The sequence below is a fragment of the Corythoichthys intestinalis genome, chromosome 6, assembly GCF_030265065.1.
Source record: "Corythoichthys intestinalis isolate RoL2023-P3 chromosome 6, ASM3026506v1, whole genome shotgun sequence".
Lineage (NCBI taxonomy): Eukaryota > Metazoa > Chordata > Actinopteri > Syngnathiformes > Syngnathidae > Corythoichthys > Corythoichthys intestinalis.
This window is the reverse complement of record NC_080400.1, coordinates 15,729,470-15,744,435: the sequence shown is the minus strand read 5'-3', so window position 1 is coordinate 15,744,435 and position 14,966 is coordinate 15,729,470.

The following is a 14,966-nucleotide window of genomic DNA, read 5'->3' as shown; positions in this document are numbered from 1 at the left end:
TTTTTTATTTATTTATTTATTTATTTATTTATTTAATTGAAGCAACTTTTTGGGGGGATTAAATGATTTAGACACAAATGTCCTACTCATAATTTGGCCCAAACAAAACAAGGATTGCTTCAATCAAAGAAAACTTTATCAATGAAAAATTAAGTGTTCAAATGCAAAATCTTCAATCTCAAATATTTTTTCGCATTCAAAAACTTTTATGTGATTGAAATTGTTCTTTTTTAATTTTTTGTTTTTTTTGTTTTTTTAGAAGCTAAAGTATTTTTTATTTTTTGATTGAATGATAAAGACAAAAAAGACCTAGCCAAAATGTGGCCCAAACACAAATCAACATTACTTCAATCAAAAAAAAAACTTGACCTCAATCCCCCCCTTAAAAAATCAAAGAAAAATAGCTTACACATGCATTTTTTTGAGTTTTTTTGAGTTTTAAATTTATTTTTGCATTCACTTTTTTTTTTTTTTTTTTTGGATTGAAAATAAATATTTTGACTGAAGCAACTTTTTTTTAATTGAATAATAAAGACCCAAATCCACTTCCATGTGGCTCCGCCAAAAGGATACCTGGGGGACTGGGGTAACTACATTGGCATGGCACTGGCCGGCGTACCATATTCAATGGATGACGATCTTGGAAAAAAGGATTGCCTAAGCAGCCTGATTTGGAATTCCCCTCAAGAATGATGGGAAACAAAAATACACTCATTGTCAACTTATTATTATAAATATTCTATAAAGTTTAAATTTATTGCTGACACTGCGTTTCGGGGTCGTCAACATGTTGTGCCCCCCCTGCCCCAAAAGTCAAACTCAGCCTATGCATAAAAGGTTGTTTTTTTTTAAATATTGTTATTATACTTTGGGGGGGGGGGGGGACGTTAAAAAACGTCCTTTATGTATCTCTTCCCAATGCTAAATCTGATGCAAATAAGCTCCGCCTCTACTTTGCAGATTTTCAATTATCACGTGGGACGCTGGGGTCCCGAAAAATGAGGGAGCACTGTATTATTTTGGAGACTGTACATATTCTCAGTATTCTGCCCTGGAATACAACACAAACCTGGATGAGTAGTATTTTTGTTGTTGTTTTTTTTTTTTTTTTTTTTTTAGTTTTCATATTTATTATTATTCAAGTCTGTATTGTTTAGTCTTTATTTTTGCTTTCTATCTTTTTTATTTCATTATTATTACTTTTTTAAATGATTTAGTTAGTAAATTGCAATTCTGCTCTAGAATGTGACTCCCCAAGACTCAAAACTGGACAGGCAAGTACGTATTTTTGTGTTGTTTGTTGTTTTTATTATTATGATTATTTTTGTAATATTTAAGCTGTACCATTTGTTTTGGGTGTGTAATATTTTGTTTCATGACTTAGTTGTTCATATTTCATTCTCTTTTATTATATTAAGTTTGCCCTGGTATGCAGCTCCCTTCAACCTGTAACTGGAAAAGAGGTATACAGATCTGGTACCTAATTTACATTTTATCGTCAATATATAATATTATTGAATTGTAGTTGTTACTGATATCATTTTCACCCGCACCCTGACATAAGCAACTCCCAGTCCCCTCCCTCGGTGTGTCCTCGTATCCTCGCGTTGACCTGCGGACCAATGTCCCGCTGGGTTCAGTCTTGTAATCCACTGATGTTGCGCAATTTGCTTTTCAATGAGGCCTTTGATTCTCACACCCAGGAAGCCTGCATAGATCTGAGTCGGACCCTTTTTTGGGAAGTTCTCTCCTGCTGGCGACAAAAGGCAGCCCGCGCGCATCTGTTTGGGTGGGTTACGAAAAGCTTTAAACATCACAACTAATGCAAGCCTGAATGCAAACTGCCAATTCGACTTTTTTTCAGCCTTAGGGCTGATGGATGGTGCCCTATTACGAAACTTAGCAATAATTATATGCCTAACCCTAACCCATAGATAAATATATGGATTAGTTGGGTATGTAGGTAAGCAGAAGTGCTTAATTTGTAAAACATAAGGTGCCGGAACGCAAAGTACATATGACAGCGCAGGGATGACGAGACGGGCACAGGTCCTGGAACATACGCAGAAAATGGTGCTGAAAACAACACCCAAATGCCCACTTGCCATGCCGTGGGACTTACAAGCCTCAATTTCAGATAATATCCATGGTATAAATGTTATGACAACAATTTACAATTATTTAGGCTATACTCTGCACAGCACGAGCAATTGCCCATATAACCACAGGTGGAACTTACAGTACACAGTCAGCAATTAGTTTCTCAACAGGTCTAACTTGTAAAACACACAAAAAATCGGAGATTGCAATAAATAACACAAACCCATTCTTTTGCGAGTTTCATCCCCCGTCTTCTCTGGCCACAAAGTTCCCACCGCCTTACAAATTGTGCAGATCCAGCACAAATTAACCCCTGGGTAGCAGTTCCGATTACTCTATGACTGCAAGGGAAGCTCAGCTTCCCCTGAAATGTCAAAAAATAAGTGCTCAAACCAGGGCTGGCCCAGGCCATTTTGGGGCTCTAAGTAAAATAATGCAAAGGGGCCCATATTTTTGGCCCACCATTTCGTCGGAGTGTACTGTGAAACCCATACATGCAATCCAACCCATACGTCCATATTTTGTATATTAATCAGATTTTGTTGCACTGCATACTTCAAACTTCTCACCCCAAATGATTGTCAGTACTTACACTAGATAGCGCCAAACCTTTTTCTAAAAGAGGAAAGAAAGAAGTTAAGGAAGAACTTTTATTTTTTTAAAGCTTGTAATCAAGTATCAAAAGTCAAATAAAGCAAACTGTAGTAAACAAAACAGAATATAAATCAAACAATTGCCAGATTGGGGGCCCCCTAGTGGTCAGGGACCCTAAGCAGCTGCATAATCTGTGTATAGGCTGGGCCGGCCCTGGCTCAAACTCATACTCAACTGTGTGTACATGTCATTGACTAAGTATGCACTACATGGGGATCAACTTTTGTTCAGAACTAGCTTCTTATCACTAGTTACGATGCGGCTTGCATTTAGTTCATTCGCTCAGCTTCACAGTCCTTGAAATAGCTCTGGTTCTCTGCATAATGATTGGATGATCTGTCTGAGACTGAATCCCTTTTTGATTGACAGGGAAATGAGAGAATACTTACTTAGATACTTAGATACTTATTTGCCCCACTGTATATGGTCCCTACCAATGTTGAGACCAAACCTACGCCCTTGCATCCAAGATAGATAGAGAGAAACCACAAAAGCAGAATACTAACAGTATTGTAGAAGGCACCATAGGTGGTGCTGCAAGGCATTACCGTGGTGACCGGCCTCATCTCCATGATTGTACCCGCATCATCACCAATGACAAGAAGTGATGGAAGGCGTGATGATGGAAGAGCGCCGTGTCGCACACATGTTAAAGATGGCTCTCGGTGACCAATTAGCCTCTCGACCCTTGACTCCTGCTGGGCCGCCTCCTCCATGAGGCCCTTTGGGGCTCAGCTGGAGTTGATGTAGCGTCTTTTCTTGTGACGCCGCGTTCAGCACGCGCCTTACACTTTCTGTCTTGGTGTCGCCGGAAGGTCAAATGACAAAACGTTTTATCGGAGAGTATTTTAAATCGTAGATTAACTCATTCAGATCGAACGAATGCTGCCAGCCACTCCCAGATAAAAAGGATGCGACGTCTATTGCCGTCATTAGTTGTGAAATACAGCATTTGGGTTTTAAGGCAACAGTTTGGGTGAAATTTAAACTTGAATTTAAAGTTTTAAAACAGCATTAGGATTAATAGATAAGTGTTTATGATCTAAGTTAAACATAAGCGGATTTTAAGGGGGGCAGCCCCCCGGTGGGCGGAAAATGTCATTGCATGGAATTGACTTTCCTATACATATATATATATTAGGGCTGTCAAACGATTAAAAATTTTAATCGAGTCAATTACAGCTTAAAAATTAATTAATCAAACCATCTATAAAATATGCCATATTTTCCTGTAAATTATTGTTGGAATGGAAAGATAAGACACATGATGGATATATACATTCAACATACGGTACATAGGGACTGTATTTGTTTATTATGACAATAAATCAACAAGATGGCATTGACATTATTAACATTCTGTTAAAGCAATCCATGGAAAGAAAGACTTGTAGTTCTTAAAAGATAAATCTTAGTACAAGTTATAGAAATTTTATATTAGAACCCCTCTTAATGTTTTCGTTTTAATAAAATTTGTAAAAATTTCAATCAAAAAAATAAACTAGTAGCCTGCCATTGTTGATGTCAATAATTACTTACACAATGCTCATGGGTGCTGAAGCCTATAAAATCAGTCGCACCCAAGTGCCAGCAGAGGGCGGCAAAACTCCATAAAACACAACATGTGGGCATTTCACTGTACTGTCATTTAAATCTGTCTGAGCGGGGCATGTGCGTTAATTGTGTCAAATATTTTAACGTGATTAATTTTAAAAAATGAATTACCGCCCGTTAACGCGATAATTTTGACAGCCCTAATATAATATATGTATATATATATATATGTGTATGTATATATGAATTGTAAAGCAATAAAACTGCAACAAAAATAAATGAAATGAACAAAAAATAATATTTTTATAAGGGTCATAATTATTTTTTGAACAGATAATGTGACTAGCCACGTAGACGATCATTTTCAACAACAAAAAAATTAGAGGAGGGCCAATTTTATTTTTCAAATGATTTTTTTCTTTGATTGAAAATATATATATTTTTTGATTGAAGCAACTTTTTGGGGGGATTAAATGATTTAGACACAAATGTCCTACTCATAATATGGCCCAAACATAAAAAAGGATTGCTTCAATCAAAGAAAACTTTTTCAATGAAAAATTAAATGTTCAAATGCCAAATTTTCAATATCAAATCTTTTTTCGCGTTCAAAAACTTTTACCATGATTGAAATTGTTCTTTTTTTTTTTTTTTTTTTTTTTTTTTTTTTTTTTTGGAAGCAATTTATTTGTTCTTTTTTGATTGAATAAAAAAGACAAAAATGATCTAGCCAAAATGTGGCCCAAACACAAATCAACATTACTTCAATCATAAAAATAATAATAAATAAATAAATAAATAGAAAATAAAGAAAGAAAAATAGCTTTCACATGCATTTTTTGAGTTTATAATTTATTTTTGCATTCAAACACTTTTTTAAATTATTATTATTATTTTTTTTTTTTTTTTATGAAGCAACCTTTTTTGGGATTGAAAATAAATATTTTATTGAAGCAACTTTTTTAGTTGAATAATAAAGATCCAAATCTACTTCCATATGGCTCTGCCCAGGGGATACAATTTTTGACTCGGGGACTGGGGTAACTACATTGGCACGACACCGGCCGGCGTACCATATTCAATGGATGACAATCTTTGCAAAAAGTATTGCCTAAGCAGCCTGATTTAGAATTCCCCTCATGAATGATGAGAAACAAAAAAACACTCATTGTCAACTTATTATTATAAATATTCATTTTATTGCTGACACTGCATTTCGGGGTCATCAACTTGTTGTGCCCCCCCTGCCCCAAAAGTCAGACTCGGCCGATGATGTTAAGGTGTGAAAAAAGTAGTAGGACTTTAAACCTCGTTTTGGTTGTCAAATGATGCTCGTACGAGGGTTTGAAAGTATGGTTTAAATAAGGTTAAGGTTGCAAATTAGTGTTTTATTCTTGGATCGAGGTTTCAAAAAAGATTTGAAATTTATTTACTTATCGTTCTTATGTTTAATGATATTTTGTTAGGATTACTATTGTACTGTCATAAATCAAAGTTGGATTTTTAGGCCAAATTTTCCTATTCTTTAACGACAATGAAGCTTTTTCTTCTCTTGTCATGCAAGCTTTTAGGACCCCTTACACATTTGGAGGAGAACATCTGACAGATTGACATCGTCATGCTGACACTGTCGCAGCTTTGTCGTGATTTACGGCACTCCGGTTAATGTTCACCTTTCCCGGCCCGCTGCCATTCACGAGGATGGGGGTACGGCCTGGAGGGGGTCCGCTCTGATTTAGGTGGGGACATCAGCAGAGTGATTGAGCCTCATCGAGGGTCTAATGAAGCTCAATTGGAGGCGTGAATATATGCAAACATCTGTAATGAGCTGCGGTCTAATCACCAATGGGTGACAACATTCATCACCCTCACGGGAGCAATAGCAGATATCCAGCTATTGAGATTCAAAGTGTGTAAAATACACTGGAGGAGCTCGAGAAAATGTATCCAGGCCTGCTTGCATAGTTGCCGTGTCTGGGATTCTTGTGCTTTTTCAAATACGGTTGTTGAGTCTTCATTTTCTAAGGCAATTGTGGGAATTACAGTTGGGCAAATAAGTATTTAGTCAACCACCAATTGTGCAAGTTCTCCTACTTGAAAAGATTAGAGAGGCCTGTAATTGTCAACATGGGTAAACCTCAACCATGAGAGACAGAATGTGGGGGGGGGGAAAACTGAAAATTACATTGTTTGATTTTTAAAGAATTTATTTCCAAATTGGAGTGGAAAATAAGTAATTGGTCACCTACAAGCAAGCAAGATTTCTGGCTGTAAAAGAGGTCTAACGTCTTCTAACGAGGTCTAACGAGGCTCCACTCATTACCTGTATTAATGGAACCTGTTTTAACTCATTATCGGTATAAAAGACACCTATCCACAATCTCAGTCAGTCACACTCCAAACTCCACTATGGCCAAGACCAAAGAGCTGTCGAAGGACACCAGAGACAAAATTGTAAACCTGCACCAGGCTGGGAAGACTAAATCTGCAATAGGTAAAACGCATGATGTAAAGAAAAGAACCACTGATTTAGTGTGTGAGGCCTGTAATTGTCAACATGGGTAAACCTCAACCATGAGGGACAGAATGGAAGAAAAAAAAGAAAATCACATTGTTCTATTTTTAAAGAATTTATTTCCAAATTAGATTGGAAAATAAGTATTTGGTCACTTACAAACAAGCAAGATTTCTGGCTGTCTAACAAGGCTCCACTCTTTACTTGTATTAATGGCACTTGTATAAAAGACACCTGTCCACAATCTCAGTCAGTCACACTCCAAACTCCACTATGGCCAAGACCAAAGAGCTGTCAAAGGACACCAGAGACAAAATTGCAGACCTGCACCAGGCTGGAAAGACTGAATCTGGAATAGGTAAAACGCTTGGTGTAAAGAAATCAGCTGTGGGAGCAATTATTAGAAAATAGAAAACATACAAGACCACTGATAAAATCCCTCGATCTGGGGCTCCATGCAAGATCTCACCCCGTGGCGTCAAAATGATTCCAAGAACGGTGAGCAAAAATCCCTGCACCACATGGGGGGACCGAGTGAATGACCTACAGAGAGCTGGGACCACAGTAACAAAAGCTACTATCAGTAACACAATCCACGCCAGGGACTCAAATCCTGCACTGCCAGACGTGTCCCCCTGCTGAAGCCAGTACATGTCCAGGCCCGTCTGCGGTTCGCTAGAGCAGGGGTCCCCAACCTTTTTTGCACCACGGACCGGTGTTATTTGGGTCTTTTTTTTCACGGACCGGTGTTCTGACAAATTTTGCAACCCGTCAAAAATTGCAACGATGCGGTTCTGCGCATGCGCGTAACGTTAAACATAGCCGCAAAATGCGCAAATGCGGCGATTCCATAGTAAACACTACAAACTTTCTTGAAAGAAAGGAATATTAACTTACGTTTGATCATGGAAGGACTTGTAGAAAAGTTCTCCTCAGATTCATCCTGCCATGTAAGCTTCACACAACAGCTGCACACCGCGCTCACCATTAACGACTTCGCCTTGTCGTTAAACATTAATTAAGAAGGCCGCTTCACAAAGATACGATGTTGGAAATTGTAGCAAGGTTTTCAACGCTCTTGTCGCGATGTCAGGATATTCCAGAATGACTTTAATCTAGAACCTCGGTAGAGTTGTTGTCTCAAATGTACGTTTAATAAGGTCGCCGTCATTTGCGATCTCTCTGTTTCTTCACAAACGGGTCACGAATCCACTCCTTCGCAGTTCGTGGGTCTTCGAGTTTGTAGGCTCGTCAGATGCCCTTTTCGCCGTAAAAATATCCTTTTCGCCGTAAAAATATTTCCAAAGACGTCTGTTTTCCTGTTATCTTCGCTCGTGTGGGGGCTAATTATTTCCGGGAACAAATGTGCTGCGCCGCGGCCTAGTAATACGTTGTTATCGAGGACAAGCGCACATAGATATATTATATACACAAACGAGATGTACTGTTAGCAGTCCAATCAATGGACTTCTATGACAACATTGTAATCTATCCCGTAGTATTATATCTAGAGTAGACAGAGATTGGTGTGTTAAGCAGGGGCACAGGGTTAATTCCGCCAGAATGTGGTCGTTATTAAATTATTTTTTTCTTTGCGGCCTGGTCGCAAATGTCCCCGGCAGATGGGGACCCCTGCGCTAGAGAGCATTTGGATGATCCAGAAGAGGACTGGGAGAATGTGTTATGGTCAGATGAAACCAAAATAGAACTTTTTGGTAGAAACATAGATTCTCGTGTTTGGAGGAGAAAGAATACTGAATTGCATCCGAAGAACACCATACCTACTGTGAAGCATGGGGGTGGAAACACCATGCTTTGGGGCTGTTTTTCTGCAAAGGGACCAGGATGACTGATCTGTGTAAAGGAAAGAATGAATGGGGCCATGTATCGAGAGATTTTGAGTGAAAATCTCCTTCCATCAGCAAGGGCATTGTAGATGAGACGTGGCTGTGTCTTTCAGCATGACAATGATACAAACACACAGCCAGGGCAACAAAAGAGTGGCTTCGTAAGAAACATTTGAAGGTCCTGGAGTGGCCCAGCCAGTCTCCAGATCTCAACCCCATTGAAAATCTGTGGAGGGAGTTGAAAGTCTGTGTTGCCCAACGACAGCCCCAAAACTCTAGAGGAGCTCTGCATGGAGCAATGGGCCAAAATACCAGCAACAGTGTGTGAAAAGCTTGTGAAGAGTTACAGAAAACGTTTGGCCTCCGCTATTGCCAACAAAGGGTAAATAAGAAAGTATTGACATGAACTTTTGGTATTCACCAAATACTTATTTTCCACTCTAATTTGGAAATATATATTTTTTTAAATCAAACGATGTGATTTTCTGTCTTTTTTTTCCCACATTCTGTCTCTCTTGGTTGAGGTTTACCCATGGTGACAATTACAGGCCTCTCTAATATTTTCAAGTGGGAGAACTTGCACAATTAGTGGTTTACTACATACTTATTTGCCCCACTGTATATTAATCATCTGTTTTTAGGGTAGCAATATATCCTGCGCAAGGGCGTAGGTCTGCAATGGGATGGTAGGGACATAACACTACCAATTTTTTAGGATGCTCAAAGTGTCCTCACCAACTTTAAAGCAAACTTGTTTGCATTATATAATGACCTCAGTTATATATGTAATTTAGCTTGTCTTCCCATTAGTGCTGTCAAATTTATTCCGTTAACGGGCAGTAATTAATTTTTTCAATTAACCATGTTAAAATATTTGACGCAATTAAAGCAACCCGCTCATGTATTGCGTCAAACAGATTACCATTACGCCATTTTTGCACATTGAGAGCTAAAAGGCAGTGAAATGCGAGTGGACCTGCGCAGTCGGCGAAGGTGGGCTGTAAGAAAATATGGCAGGCGAGTCAAATTTCGCCGAGACTATCGGCAGAGCTATTCAGACTGCAATGCAAAGGTTTTCCAGTGAGAAAGGCGGGATTTTTGCAGTTGAAGTTAAAAAAGTCAACCTTGCTCTCCAGTCCAGTCAAACAGAGACCCCTCGTGGCTATTCTTAGTAACTTTACTGGGTTCGTGAGTAAAAGTGACACTAAAACAGTGCTTCTCAATTATTTTCTGTCACGCCCCCCCCGCCCCCCCCCCCAAAGAAGACGTAAATGTTTCGCGCCCCCCCCCCAAACTCTCTGCCGCCACCGTAAATAGTATCATTTGTCTATAAAATTACTATTATAAATACGCATCTGCCAAACATTTTGTCCTTTTTTTTCTAATAAAGAAAAAAAGTAACATAGATCAACTTATAATAAAGTATAACTTTATTAACATTGTTTTGTTTGTAACAGAGAAGACTTGACGTGCATCAATTTGCCTGAATTAAAAAAAAAAGTCACATCCAAACTGTAAAAAATACACTCAAGGTACATTTTTGACCATTTGATACAGAAAAATAAAATGTAATAAAATCAGTAAATAATAACAAATTAAAATTGATTAGAAACATTCACTCATGAGGACCATATGCCAAAAAATTTGACCAAAAAAACAAAACTGAATAAAAGAAAAAAAAAAAGGTGTCCTTGGACAGGACAGTTTTTATTTTTGCTGCTCACAGTATTTACCTCCTTTGCAATGGTGTGGAGTTATTTTGCAATGAGCATGCTAACAATGCTCACTGGTTTACTGATATAACACTGACAAAGCAGGACGATTGTTGGCAATATTCGGCACGTTTTCACTGAAAATATCAATCAAGCGGCTTATCAATGAGATTGGGGTCTAATGTCTTTAAGTGGCGTCTTAATTGATTTGGCTTCTGGCTGTCCGCTATAATTATTTTTAGACACAGTAAACAGTGGTCTTTCCTCATCACCCACTGTATTAAAAGTCAAAACTAAAAGGCAAACGGCACAAAAAAAGCGCATTCTCGGCGGCCGAGGTAGAACCGTAGGTGAGGGCGGTCGTCGTGACGATCCCAAGCCGAAAATGGCACTTCTCGGGCGGCGACGTGAGAACCGGACAAGACAGTGGATCGCTGCATGAGTGAGTCCGGTCGGAAAACGGCGGTGGCACACTGCTCTTCATATCTGTTTTCTGTGTGTGTGTGTGTGTGTGTGTGTGTGTGGAGTGCTCTTCCTTAGTTCAAAAATACAGCGCGCACTCTGAAAATGCGAGCGCCACTGCCACCTACTGAGTGGATGTGCAAGTACACTTTATTCCAGTACGGCAAAAAAACAAAAAAAAGCATGTTCCCCGAGGTCACATGCGCCCCCCCTGGCATCGCTCTGCACCCCCACAGGGGGGCGCGCCCCACTATTTGAGAAGTACTGCACTAAAAACACAAAATACTCCTTAAATGGTTTCTCCTGTGTATTTTACCAAGATATTGTTATTATCACAATGATTCATGCAGGGGGGAAAGTGGGCCACAGCGGTCAGGAACGCAGTTCTGGTATAAGATTCAGGGCCAGAACGTAGTTCCGGTACACGGTGCTTTGATTCTGAAAATATGACGGCAAGTTTCAAAACGCTATGTTTTTTTGTTTTTGTTTTTGTTAAAATGCTGAGCTGCCACACATGCATTTCATCTCCAAGAAGAAAACTGCCAACATCAGATTTACATACACAAGTGTTAACCAACAAGCATAATAAAGTGCTTGTGTAGCGCCATCCGTTTCCACCAATATTTATTATTGATTTTATTCCACGGACGGCATGGAGGTTTCCCCAGCTGCTGCAGTTATCTGAGTCTGACGATGATGAGTCACATCAATGTGCGAATGCATGCAGCAAAGCAAAATGCCTGGACACATTTATCTGTTCAACTGGCTGACATACTGACATGTGATCAGCAGAGATAGTTAGCTCTGATTGTTTCAAATGTGCATGTTTTCTGGAACAGCAACAACAAAAAAAATTTTTTTAAAGGTTGTTGAATTGATGCAACAAAAAAAGACAATGCAACATAAAATGGATCAAATCTTTAAGAGCAACGAGAGAGTTGAGGAGGCTTATTCATCATATTTAGTTTTATTTGCTCTGGTGGGGAGGTTCAGAACATCTTAGCTGTCAATGTGCACTTTGGACTTATATTTGTTCATTTATATTAGGCTACTTATTCATTTCCTTATGATTGGAAAAAAAAAAAAAAAAAGTCAATGTTTGCGCGATCTTCAAAATATATTCCATTTCACTCTGCGTAATATAAGTCATTTGTACTTATTTTTCTGAATGTATGTTGTAAAAAAAAAAAGTAAATGTTTACATTAACTTCACTTTTATTATACATCTTATGTTCTTAAGTAGTTAAAATTTAGATGTGGCATTTAGTATGTGAGGAAATGAGAGAAAATAAAAAATTAGGAGATGGAGGTTGGGGTCATTGCTGTTTTTGTTAACTTTTATTTTGTGAATCATTGAAAAAAATACAATTATACATCCTATGTTCTTAAGTAGATAAATTGAGATTTGGCATTTAGTATGTGAGGAAAGGAGGGAAGATAAAAATTAGGAGATGGCGGTTGGGGTTATTGCTGTATTTGTTAACGTTTATTTTGCAAATCATTGAAAAAAATACAATTTTGAATGAAAATCATTTTTTTGTATGTGTTATAGAAGTAACTGTGCTAAAACAGGTTTCTTTGCATTTCAGTAGTTTAAGAGGTTTGAAAAAAAATTGCAAAAATTTCACACCACGTTTTTAACACTGTATGGCGCTAAATGTGAGAAAATGTTGTCGTAATTTTCAGCATGATCTGCTTTACAAATTGCGCCCCATACATATGCACTGCAAAAACCCACCTCCTTAAAACTGGGGGAAATTCCTTTTTTTTCCAGTGTAAATCTATTAGAAATAAGTGAAATTATCTGCCAATGCTTCAAGTAAAATTTTATTCAGATTTCTTGAAATAAGAAAAACAGCAAGCTGAACATCAGCTTAACAGACTTATTTTAGGCAAAGGTTTGTATATTTAATCTTAAAGAAAAACTTTGCGTATCAGAAATGTTCTTAATTCAAGAATAGATATCGTTTAAAACATTATTTGAAAGCATTTTTTCTTGATTTAGGTGAAAAATGACCAACTTTTAGATGTATGGGTTTAACAAGAACAAATAGTAAAAATGGAAGAATCTGACACGTTAATCTGTTAACTAGCCTTAAAGCAGTAATGTGAACTATCAATGGCTAAACAATTATAAGCATATTTTCATTATTTTTTTTAACGCAACCCTTCCAGATTCTTTGTTTAACCCATAGCAATGCCCTTGACAACGAAAATGCTTTTCTTCGGCAATCTTCGGAAATTACGTCACACCTAGAAGTGCGAGGAAAGTCCGTAGTACTGTTTGTTGCATTGCTTCTCGGTAAGATGCCACGGCGGTGTGTGGCGATGTTTTGTTCTCACTCAAACGAAAAGTTCTATGAGTGGCCAAAGGATAGGGCACGTAAATGGACATCTTTCGTTCGCACGAAGCGAATGAATTTCACGCCATCATCGAGTAGTGTTCTCTGCTGCAAACACTTCAAAGATGCCTGCTTCCTTAACCGGTCTGCTTATGATCAAGGATTTGCCAAAAAGTAAGTGTGATTTTTGGATAGATGACTGATGACTTTGTCAAAGCAGAGCTGCCAACTGTTGTTGGCAACAATATAAGCTAGCGACGTTAGCCGAAAGTTAACTCGTGGCAATCCCCGATCATAGTTGTTGTTGCGTTCGCTAGATTAAGCGTGTTTAAATTGTGCGTCATCTACGATCTTGTCCGAAAGGTCAATCGGGAAAGGGGTATGGATGTGCATATAAGCGGGTCGGCGTTGCGGTAATTCACGGTCACGTTGCAGTAAGAGACACACACCGCTGGTGAGTTTGTGCACATTTATTTGTATTTGTATTATGTATTTCCACCTTCATGCTTCAAGCATTGCATCGCATTTGTACGTTTCGGCATTGATAGCCTTCTAGTTTGTGTTTTACGTCCGAGAGCCGCTGACAGGTGACAACAACAAGTGTGTTGCTTTGAATGTCTGGCAACGAATCAGCAAGCGCGCAGGTCACGCAGTGAATCATGGGAAATGTAGTCTCGGGACAACACTGAAGTGGTGCTTTGTAATCTGTTCGCTTGTGTGAAAAAACTACATTTCCTCACGGCATTAGACGCCACTTCCTGCCGAGAGACCCGAGCTGTGTTCTTACTGTTAGCTCTATGTGTTAATAAAGAAACAAAGTTGTCAGCACGTCGTGTGTTCGATACATTTGTAAACAAAAAGCTCATGACAAGACACTGTGCACGATCCGTTTAAGAGATGCTGGAGTAGTAGGAGGCGAGGAGGAGATCAGCGAGAAGCAAAACTTCGCGGTCGAATGTGGCGGCAGTCCGCTATTATTTTGTTTTCTTATTGTTACCACAATAAAGTGGAAAAAGCCATCAACGACTCATCTCCTTCTTAACCCCCAACGTTTTTATATTATTATTTTGTATGCACGAGAGCTGCCAGATCTGCCAAAATGAACATGAAGCCTGATTATTATTAATTTTTTAACAATGTCATCAGATAGACAAAAACATAAAATTATGTGCAAATGCCCGCTTCTTCAAATCGTGAAAATAATAACAGCCTATATCTTACCAATCTTGTAATCTCGATGGGTCTTGTATCCATTCCATGTCAGGTAGTCTAGGCACATTGTTTGCATCCTGATTAGCGTCTGGCTAATACATGTTAGGTCCAACATAAAATTCCAACCTCCTCTTCTTCCTCCAACCCTTCAAAAACTTGGATCTCCTCCCTTGCGCTCGATCTATCGCTTATATCGCTGTTTAAATCATTGTTTGAAAGGCTTTGTATGGCGGCCGTATGTATGGAGCTGCCATCGCTGTTCCCGGTGTGACGTATCACTTCCGGGTTCGTCCCCTTTCAGGCTCGAATTTCGGAAACGCGATTATTTTGTCAAATATACAACAAATAAATTATTTTTCATGCTTTATTTGTTGGACAATTTTTAATTACTTTAATTGTGACCCTATTTGGCATGTTATGAAATTACTTCACATTTCTGCGTTAAGGTTTTCATTATATTATTGCAGTAAAAAGGTCAGGGGAAAACTATCAGAAAGACTTTAGGACACGGCTACTGATATACTTAGGTGTATTGTGTAATATTTGATGTTACTAATGATTTAATGTG